This window comes from Podarcis melisellensis (assembly GCF_964234715.1).
Source record: "Podarcis melisellensis genome assembly, chromosome: 2".
Taxonomy (NCBI): domain Eukaryota; kingdom Metazoa; phylum Chordata; class Lepidosauria; order Squamata; family Lacertidae; genus Podarcis; species Podarcis melisellensis.
Window position 1 is genome coordinate 98,803,853 of NC_138529.1, and position 11,257 is coordinate 98,815,109.

At 43.5% G+C, this 11,257-nt stretch overlaps 1 protein-coding gene and 1 long non-coding RNA gene across 8 annotated transcripts in view; one reads left to right on the forward strand and one right to left on the reverse strand.

The window, feature by feature from the left end:
• The window catches only part of ADAMTS9 (ADAM metallopeptidase with thrombospondin type 1 motif 9), a 139,645-nt gene extending 134,671 nt beyond the window's left edge, over positions 1 to 4,974 (forward strand). For all 4 annotated transcript variants that reach the window (XM_081901292.1, XM_081901290.1, XM_081901291.1 and 1 more), the window contains one exon: positions 782 to 4,974. The gene's annotated coding sequence lies outside the window, so the exon portion shown is untranslated. The remainder of the gene's footprint in view (positions 1 to 781) is intronic.
• Positions 1 to 8,603, reverse strand: part of LOC309365366 — a 50,834-nt gene extending 42,231 nt beyond the window's left edge. For all 4 annotated transcript variants that reach the window (XR_014166058.1, XR_014166059.1, XR_014166061.1 and 1 more), the window contains exon 1: positions 8,523 to 8,603. This is a non-coding gene — a long non-coding RNA (uncharacterized lncRNA). The remainder of the gene's footprint in view (positions 1 to 8,522) is intronic.
• Positions 8,604 to 11,257: the final 2,654 nt, after the last annotated feature.

Consider the following 11,257-nt stretch of genomic DNA (forward strand, 5'->3'; position numbering starts at 1 on the left):
AGCTTAATGACATAATTGAACTTAGCACAGCGGGATAGCAACCACCAGCTACCGCATTGCCCACATAGGAATTGATGGGGAATGCAATTTTCTCTGCATTGTTCGAGAGAGGAAATGCAGTAGGTTAGCAACACCACAGCACAGTACCCTGGGAACTGAAAAGAAAGCTGGTATTTTCTCCCTTGTCCAATGCTGGGACCTCGCTTTAGCTTTAATTATAGTGTGTCCATTGCTAATTTAGCCCTCAGCTTGTGCAGAAAGTAGTACCACTGAACTCCTTTCATGCAATAGCCGTTGGGCTTCTTCATGACGCAGCCAGGTGGAAATAGTCCCAGACATGAGATGGTAGCCATTCCCGCCATCTTGGCAGCTCCCAAAGTTTGCACCGAGCTTGTGGGAATGGCTGCCAGTCACCTGAATATTACGCATTGCTGGGGGCGGTTGGACTAGGTGACCCTCAGGATCCCTTCCAACTCTGCAGCTCTTGTGTGCAGCCCATGGAGAATAATCAGCATTACAGAGCCCAAGCGAAATGGCACAACAGTGATTTGGTAACATCAGGGCTTACGCTTGAGGACATTACTGTTCGAATGGAAATCAAAAGCATCTGGCCCTGATTTGGCTGTGCAACAAAGAGTAGAGAGAAACAGTGAGCCCTGTTCATATTCCTTGCTGTGCAGATAGCTGCCTCTGTGAAGGGCTGGGTTGCGCTTTTCTTTTAAATGCATTAATAGTGCTGAAAGTAGAGATGAGAACTCTCCATTATGCTTTTAATTCCCAGGGTTTCTGGTTGCCGGGAGCTGAAGCAAGACAGATGAAGGACAATGAAGCAATACCTCTGCCTTCCTTTTTGTACTTCTTCCTGTGTGTGTGTGTGTGTGTGTGTGCACATCCAAATATGTGTGTGTGTGTACCTGTGTGTGCGTATGTGTGTGTGTGTATGTATATATATATATATATTGTATATTCTTAATGTTGTAAAGTATAATATTTATGTCTTGAATTATTTATTTTTGATTTAATATTTTTGTACGTAAAATGTTTATATTAAGGCTGCTTATCCTGTGTGTTTTTTAATTTTTTAAAAAATCTTGCAGTCACACCACTGCATTTTACGTACTCTACATTATATGTAGCATTATGACAAAAGTGATACTTTTACTGTCACTGTACTCAATTGTTTACTTTCAATCAGTAATTTCTCTTCCTGTTACAGGCTGCACTGATATTTGCAAGGTGCTAAACGGTTTGCATTGGGGTATTTTTGGCATTTTTTTCTTATGAGCAAAAGAATACAATGATGATTGCGATTATTATTTTTTAAACTCACAAGGCAATCAGCGCTACACAGGGACTCAGTGAACACACATTATGATACAATGGTTTTATCAATAATTGTTTCTTAGGTGTGTTTTTTTAATGGCATGTGACGTCTTTTGGCCAGTGCTAACAGCTACTGGTTTGGTGCTAACATGGTAATATTTATTCGTATCCTGTAGGCTTTAAAAGCTGAATCCCGCACCATACTATATAGCCATGGAGAACGAGTAAGTACATTAGGGAAAATTGAGGGTGCGTTCAAATATTTAGTCTGAGGCAGCATTTAATAAAACAAACTGTTCTAGGGAATCCTAGTATTCTCAGTCCTTCAAAAAGAGCTCCTTCCCCAAAGAAAAGATACATAACATTTGCCTGTCTCTATTAAGCTTGCATTGTGCACCCACAGGAGACTACTGGTGTAATTCTAGGGTGTACTTTCAGGTTGGATGGGGCAACAGGCCCAGGTCCTGTGACCAGCACCCCATTGTGAACCTTTTGTACTCCCTTCCTTTGTCCTGGGATCCTGTCGCAGACACAGTGATATAGAAACAGATCTCTCCTCAAGTGGAGGAGGCCATCAAGACTGGGAAATGTCCTATCTTCCAGGCCCCAGATGTGATCCCCTTGCATTCTTCTGGATGAGTTTCATCCCCAGTTGACTTCCTGCATCATAACCGAGAGGCAGGCTCCATTGAGGCTCCAGGAGTTTGAACAAGAACCAAGAAAGAAATCTACAGATGGGGAAAGAAGCAGCAGCACCAAAGATGATTACAAACAAGTAGCCAAAGCTTGTAGGGAGAATGTCAGGAAGGCTAAACCTCAGAAGGAACTTGACCTTGTGACAGATGTTAAAAATAGTTATAGGGGGTTATATTTTTGCTCTGTTTGGGGCAATAGGAAGAGTAAGGGAGTGGTAGATCAGCTGAGTAGAGAAGATGGAGAAATGTTAGCGAGTGAAAGAGAAGGCAGAGATGTCCACCCCCAACTTGGCCTCACCTTCTCCCACAAAGAAAACTTTACTGAACCTGGTGAAAGTAGATCAGTCTTTGAATTTTTGAAGGACTGTGACATAGATGATGGAGCAGATTTGTATTCTGTTCCTCCAGATGGTAGGACCTGAACCAGTGGGTTCAAATTGCAGCAAAAAGAGTTCCTGTTCATCCTGGCCCAGCATATTGAGGGACACTTTGAAAAGACACAGGCTGCAGCTTCTCAGGCCTCCCCCCTATCCCATGCCCTTCTGCAGTAAAGATGCCCACCCCAATCCACTCTTGCACAAGGGAGAGCAGAAGCTAGGTGGGGAAAAGCAGCTGAGATGGGGCCTGACTGCCCCCATCCATCCAGGCTACAGGATCTCTGTTGCAGCAGACCAAAGACTCTCCTGCAAGAGGATATAGCAATGCCTGGCAGAAGCCTCCAATATTGCTCCCATGGAGCAAGAGAGATGTTTGCCAGCTGGTCTGCTCCCCCTGATGGAGTGTCACGCCCTGGCAGACAATGGAAGGTCCCTTTTCCTAATTGTAGCAGAAGGAGAAGGCCTCCACTGCCAAATTGATGAGGTGGCTTAAGGTCACAGTCAACTGCTGTCTTAGTCAAACTCATACCAAGAAGCAGGGGCTGCAGATCACCATTTCCCTCAGTTACAGGGGTGAATGCTACACCTTCAGCCAGTCCAGGCTAAGGCCTAAGGCATAGGGAGTGTTCCAGAAAAAACCTGAAATGGTTGCTGCATGGGATCAGTGTTAGGTTAATCCCATACATTGTAGTTGAAGCCGAATAATTTAACCCTGGGTTCGGTTCCCAAAATGAATCCTGTTTTCTTTTTAGTGAGTGTTTCAAGGTTTGGGAAATGAACGTACTTCTAAAAAAAATGTTGATTATCAAAAACCCCAGCACTCCCTGAAAGTAGAACACACATTTCAAATGTGTACATAGAAATTCATTTTTTTTAAAATGGTATCAAAATTTGATGTTTTTTATGCAGAGTGGACTTTGTTTCCTCTTCCGTGTCAGAAATTCAGTTTTATCCAATTTCTTTTGGAAACCCAAAGAATGCTTGACTGTTCTTAAAGATCTTGACTCCAGTCAAACTCTATTCGTGCCTCACTAGTAGCATGCAAGATCAAATGACCCAGCATACTGATTCATATCCCCACCCCTGTCAAAAGGAGAACCCAGCACTAATGAGTATAGATGGGCTCTTACAGGTGGATAATATGGATTCATATATGCATCTGTATGCATGCTATGGCTGTTTCTGTGCAAGGTTTCTCCCATGTCTTGGACCTTCTAGCTGTATGATAGCATGTAATCTCTGTCAAATTGGGTGTGGGAAACGCCCTCCCATTCTCAAAATTTTAAGTTTACACGTAGAAATAAAGATGCCTTTCATTTGTTAGATTTAATTCATGTTGAATATAATTTCTACTCTAGATAAAGCCATCTGTTCAGTTCAGTTGGTTGCATAGGAATGGGGAAAATTATTGGATTTCTCTCCAGAAATAGGACGGCGGTTGCCCCCGAATCAAACTCTTAGCAAGGCTCAAGCATGGTATCCAGTTGGCAGAACAAAACAGGCATCATATGTTGAGAAAGTGCCTTCCAAAATGTGCTTTGTTATCTGCAAAATTAACATCTCCCCCCCCCCTTCTTTTTTACTAATTTTACACATCCCCTTTTTTGGCTTCATGGTGTCCCACGATGGTCACTAGTTGTTGTGCACAATTGCTTCCACACAATTACAGTTGGATCAAGGCCAGTGTGTGGACAACTCGTGTGGAAGATCTGGGGGACAGTCTCATGTCTCCTCTGAAACAGCTCTTGGGTAGCAACAGTAGCATAAAACTGCCCCTAGGAGAATTGCCGTCTGTCTAAGTAAATAATATTAAGCACAAGGCAGTTTTGTATGTTCACTCCACTGATCTAAACTTCCAACTAAATGTTTTTGCTTTCTGCTGTTCAGATGAAGGAGGCTGCACTTCATTTAGCTCCACAGGTAGTAAAACTATTCTCTGCATAATTCATGTTAGAATAAGTCTCGCAAGAACTGAATAAATCCATATCTCAGGCAAGCTAAGCTCTTCAGATACATGTTTTTTTTATTGTTTTAACGAATGCATGGTGGTAATGTTTGTGTACTACTTTGAGAAAATGCCAAAAATACCATTTCAAAGTACATTCTAGGAAAACCATGAGTAGTTTAAAGGAGTAGTGATTTTTTTTAATCCCACCACTTATCCTTAAAGATCTTCTTTCTATAGGGAAAAGGGGGAAATTGCACTATAAGCATTAGGACAGAAACAATGGTGCTTAATTGATATTTAGAAAATTGCAATCTGCTTTTTATTTTCAGTAATGAAGTGACTGAGTATTTATACAAAGAAATATTATTAAGGGGGGGAAATCTATACATTCCTTTATACTATGTAGTATCATAATGGCTATCAACAACAGTGCAAAGAGGAAGCCTTAAAATTATAAAATGAAAGGAAACTGTTGATAGATACTAATTTGTAGTGTGCCTGATGGGGTTGGCTTGTTTTGCAAAAGGAGGACCATTGAATGATTAGACACTTCCTGTAAAGCAAATATATAATTATTTTTCTCTTGTTGTACCAATGCTATTTTTTAAAATGAAAATAACTTTTGCAAGCACTTTCGTTATTTTGCTTCCTTTCTACCTTTCCTGTTCCTTCTCTCGTTTGGACTACCAGAAAGAAAGCAAAAATTGTGTTTTTAAGTTTGTGTGGTCTTCCTTTGTTCAGCAGCATCATCCGTAATCGCTTGCGTGGTGTCCTAGAGACAAAACACACTGCACACATGGGATTAATAACATGGCTTTTTTAAAAGAATACTGTCAGATCCTGCAATGGCTGAGGAAGAGAAAGAAGATCAGGCAACACTGAGTGATGCAAGCAGACTTTTCAGGAGAAGATTCAGGGCTGGCATCAAAGGTGGTTATAGCTGGGCACCTGTCCAGCTATCAATGTTCCAATAGGAAATCCCCACAAATCTCTGGAGCTGCCTAGCCAGATGCTTCCAGGCTTCTTTGGCCCTTGAGACTCTTCTAGGCCATGAGCTGCGCCATGTTCTCTTTTGGAACGTGAATTGCAATAATGCCTGGATAAAAGCTGGTGGGTACTTACCTGACTTTCGCACGGCTGGAATGCAGGCTAATTTGCATCTGTTGCTCCACCTACTTTTGCCTTACCCTGCCTCTAATGTGCCCTTTAGAAACTGCAGCCCACAAGCTGATAAACGTTGCCAATCCTTAGAAGCTTTTTGGGTCTGTGTTTCTGTTTTGTCGCTGACACTAGTGGCCAGTGTGGTTGGGCAGAGCTGCAGTGTTACTGTTCCGACACCATTATTAATGCAGTGTACCAGGGCAGCACTGGTATGCGCAGGGTGGGTGAGGTCAAGGCTGCATGGATTCACCTGTAGGAGCATTGGATGAGCCCTGCCTGTGCATCTGCACAGCCCCAAATTCACCACTGGCTTGCCTCAGCACCATCCATGTAAGCTGTGGCAATGCTGGTGTTTGGAGGGCCGCTCTGCACTAGCTCTTCCTGGTCACTGATACATTCCCCCATTGACCAAAGTAGATGTTCCTCATACCCCTTCTCTGGAGACCACACCTTTGGAAATGGATGTACCACATTCAAAGGGATCCAATTAACAGTGGCTGTGGTTATCTCGGGCTGCGGGTGGTGCTGTGGGTTAAACCACAGAGCCTAGGACTTGCCGATCAGAAGGTCGGCGGTTTGAATCCCTGCGACGGGGTGAGCTCCCATTGCTCGGTCCCTGCTCCTGCCCACCTAGCAGTTCGAAAGCACGTCAGAGTGCAAGTAGATAAATAGGTACTGCTCTGGTGGGAAGGTAAACGGCATTTCCGTGCGCTGCTCTGGTTCGCCAGAAGTGGCTTAGTCCTGCTGGCCACATGACCCAGAAGCTGTACGCCGGCTCCCTCGGCCAATAAAGCGAGATGAGCGTCGCAACCCCAGAGTCGGCCACGACTGGACCTAATGGTCAGGGGTCCCTTTACTATCCTAAGGGTGTCTGCAAGCTTGGGCGTTTCTAGCAGATCCTTCCCCCTTTTGAACAGCAAGTCCCCCATGCAATGCCACAAACCACTTTGGGAACAAAAGAAGAAGCAAGAGCTTTCTTGGGCATGCAGAACAAATCGTTCCATCTGTTGGACCCAGGCTTACGCGTTCCAAATGATTTGGGCGCTTCAAAAAACCACATGCAACCCACATTATGAAGTTCTTTTATTTTTCAGATGTTGTAACGATTTTCTGCTTAAATAAAGCCCATTATTTTCTTTCTATCTTAGCTTGGAAGCCTGGTCTTCTATTCACCATCAATTTAAACCAGAATGAATAATATAGACCACAAGATTTCCATTCATTCATTCGTCTTTATTTGACAAAGCCTTGGTGCCAGAGCAAAACCACTAGGGTGGTCAAGTGCAAAGGCAGACAAGGCTTCTGCAAAAGGGGGAAAGGTCACAACCTTGCCACACATTAGGGGAAACCTGTACATGCTGCAAGTCCTATCTTCTACACCAGTCATGTAGAGGAGGCAGAATACAGGGGATCGCAGCTCCAGGACTTTTTTTCAGTGATGTCTTCTGCTGGAGCATGAGGGAAATTGGCAGATCCCCCTTGGCAAGCGAATGAAGTGATAGGCTTTCGAGTTCTTCAATATACAGTCGTACCTTGGAAGCTGAACGGAATCTGTTCCAGAAGTCCGTTTGACTTCCAAAACGTTTGAAACCCAAATCACAGCTTCTGATTGGTTGCAGGAAGCTCCTGCAGCCAATCAGAAGCCGCGGAAGCCCCATCGGACGTTTGGGTTCCAAAAGAACGTTTGCAAACTGGAACAATCACTTCTGGGTTTGCGGCGTTTGGGAGCCAAAACGTCCAAGTTCCAGGGAGTTTGACAACCAAGGTACGACTGTATATAATTATTATCATTATCATCATTTATTAAATTTGTATACCACCTTTCATCCAAAGATCACAGGGCAATTTACAATAGGAAAATACAAAATGAGAACAACATACATCATAAAAGCAAAGCAAACCAATAACCTCTCTCACAAACACATTTAAAAGGCCATAAAGTGTGTGTGCAATTTAGGTGGTAATACCTCTGCAAGATGGTTTGCTTTTCAATTTAAAAACTTCAGTTTAAAATCACATACCAATGTGGAGAAGTAAACATAAGAATAGAAAAAAGAAGCTGAGAAACGGAAAGAAACTGAAATGGATGGATTCACTGATCACTACTTGCATATGAAAATTTACCACTACACAACCATTCTATGTAATCCTGTACAGGTGCTCAGATCTACTTTCCCGCTTCTGCTCATTTCTTATAAACTTCCAGTACTTCCATAATAGCAAACTCAAAGCAAGCTCTCTTGTGGGAACGAAACCTGAGACTGGGATTGCAGAGAGCTGATAGATACTGGAGCCAAGCAATAAGGAAAGGAGTATCCAGCAGAAACATTTGCAAAGTATGATGATAATAATCACTGAAGAAATTCAAAGCGGGGCGGTTTAAAAGAAATCAGTCAAAGGGAGATAAAAAGTTTTGGCAAATGCTTCACACATTTCGTCTGGATTACAGAAACGATTACGATTTTCCAAGTACAGATTTATAAAGGAAGTTAATGAGATGAATGTAAAAATAGCCTTCCCAACTCCCCAAATTCTGGAACCCCCAAATGGCCTTTCTGGTCAATTTCCTGCAACACATGGATTAACTATTTCCTGCTCCCGTCCCCTCATCTCCCATTATGAACCTCCACGGTGTTTATTGGCCAGGCTGAATGTGTTCAGGGATGGGTAATCCCAATGATCATAATAAATCAGGGCAAGAAAGGCAAGGCGACTGCAGCCACAAGTCCCTGGATGTTCTCGCAGCAATCCCTGACTCCTGGATAACCTCCTTGGCTGTTTCCTCAGCACACTGTCACGGTTTCGCTCTCTTTCAAGTTAGTTAGCGTCTCTGTTAACCTTTCCTGATATATCCCTTCGGCGATAGCAAAGCGTCTGGAGGCGGGTGATGTATTGGCGATAATGCCAAGTGTGTGAACTTTGTATTCTGCAAATTGCTTAAATGCACTGAAGACATTAAGCACATGCCTTGTAGGAACCTTGAGGAATTGCATTTAATCAGCTGAAGATTAGACCTACCTTATGGTCAGGAGATGTATGTTGTGATAAGGCTGCTTCTCGGGGGAAACGGAGATGCGTTCGTGAAAGGTGGTGCTCATTCAGGGACGCGGACTTATAAAAAATATTGGGGGGGGCCCGGGAAAGCTCATGAATAATAAATAAGCTCATGAATATGCAAATAAAGTGGCGCCGCCTCCTCGTGAGCGAATAGGGGAGAGCGTGCTGCGCCTATTAATCAGCTCCAAAGGAAATTGGGTGGAGCTTTTGCTCGGGAGGGAGGGCAGGAGGCATGCAGCCCGCCCCTCCCTGTGCATTTTGGGCTGGGGGAGGGACGGCGATGGCGCTCTGCTGGAGGGGCGCCGGAGATTATTGGGGGGGCGGAGCCCCCCCAAACGAATTTTTGAGGGGGCTCGGGCCCCCTCAAGCCCCATGGAGTCGGCGCCTATGTGCTCATTATTCATCTCTCACCCCCTCCCCTTCCTCTGTATCTTTTTTGCTATCAAAACTTGGAATATAACCTCCTCGCAGGCAGAAACCTATGTGTGGGAGAGAGGCGTGCTTGTAAAATCAAGAAAAGAAAAAACCCATACTCTGCTGTTCCTGTGATGGGTGCAGAAGTCAATAAATTGCTACTGCCTTCAAAAAAAACAACCACTTATAGAATTATAGAGTTGGAAGGACCATCAAGTCCAACCCCCTGCGATACAGGAACTTCAACTAAAGTATCCAAGACTTCTCTTACTTCCTTTAAATCCCTCCTCAAAAGTCATCTTTTCTGTGAAACTTTTGACTTTATACATGCACACAGACACACCCACCCTGTTCTCATGTCCTACTATAGGGATCAACAGTGTGGTCTCGTGTGTGTGTGTGTGTGTGTGTGTGTGCATGCGTGCATGCATGCATGCATGAGTGAGTGTACAATGCCATGCTCAGATTTCTCCCTATTAACATTTAGGGATCTTCCTCTGTCTGCTTCACCCCAGACAGAACACATCGGTGCACACCATCCTCAGCAGTAGAAAGAAACCTTTCAACAGCCATTCTCCTGACACACACAGAGAAAAGAACAGAAAACAGTTAAAAATGACAGTTACTGGAATAACAGTCACAACAGAACGGAATGCCGCTCTTATGTGACTCACAGTCAGCCAATCACATGAGAGAGATTCTGCCCAAGGAAAACCCTATGCTAAAAAACAAAAAATACACAGCAATTCAACACAAGCAAACATTCCCATTTCAGTACATTAAACCATTATCCTTAACAGTTCCCACTCCTCCCTCCCCCCCGCAAATGTTGAGGCGTGCAACACCCATCACCCCAGACAGCATAGTCAATGGTTGGGAATCATGGGAATGGTAGTTTAGCAATATTTGAAAGGCACTACATTAGCCACCTCTACCCTGCTCCAGTTAACCCAGTCGTAAGCCAAAGCATGTGTAACTAAAACAGTCCCACCAACTTTCCCTGCCTCTATTTCCCTTATTCATCCATTGTGTCTCCTCTGTAGGATTTTTAGATTGTATAACAACAACAACAACAACAACAACAACAACAACAACAACAACAACAACTTATTATTTCTACCCTGCCCATCTGACTGGGTTTCAAGGGGTCTGTTGGTTGTTGTTTTTTTGCACCTGCACACTGAGCTGATCAAACTGTTTCTACATCTTCTGTGTTAGCAATGGCCCACCTTTCCCTAAGTTTTCAGTGATGTCCATAGGCATTAAGATGCAACAGGGAACACCTGTATGTGAAAATGCTTCTTACCTTTGAAAACAATCCTGTGAGTGGTTTTTAACTTTCGCGATACCCCTTTCTACCTGCTCACCATGGGGAGCAGCTATTTAAAAACAACGTTAAAATATTCTCACCAAACCCAGGGACACCAAGAGGGTGTGCATTAGGTCATGCACCACAAGTGCCCCAGGGGAAAAAAGGACATCCTGTTTTCTTGTGAAGGAGCATGGGCAGCAAGACCCACATCCCAGTTTGGGGACTCATGATGTCAGAGGATATGGTAGGTGCAAAGAGCTTCTCTCTCTGAGTGAGCCTGGTGGGGGCTGGTGCCTTTTATCCCTGTTGATGGAACTGATGTGGGGTGATGATCATTTGCTTCTCTCTCAATTCTGGCAGCCATTTTGTGTTGTGCCAAACACACCCACACACCTACACTGCAGACCCGCCATTTTGTGTTAAGCTGCACACCTCATGGCTGCCATTTTGTGCCTGGCACTCACAGCACTTTCTCAGAGTCCCAAATACCGTATACCCAGTGGTCCAAAAATCTGTGTGACCTCTGCAGGAACCAAAAGAAGGCTCGCCTCTGACAGCAAATGTTTCTTGAGAATAATGGGACCGTGTGATATTTGGCTAGAATTTAATTTTGATCTAAACTCAGATCATCTCTATTTCATTCTTCAATGTTATGTTAGAAAAGTAGGCATTATCCATAAAATAAATATTACTTTAGAGCTGTTAAATAGTAATGGTAACTGCACTGACTGACATGTAAAGGAGACTAAAATATTCCTCGCATTACAAAATTATTATTCTGTTAATAGCCTAGTGAAATTTCTAATCACAGATTCCACTTAGAGGCCTAGAAAAAAACACCAGTCCCCTCCTTTATAAGAATTTAACTAAAATCATGCATTAAAAATAATACTTTGGCCTTTTTTCTCCATTTCTGAGGCTTTAATACATAATTTCTAGCTCTTTTTCTCTGGGATCATGAGGGCTAGAA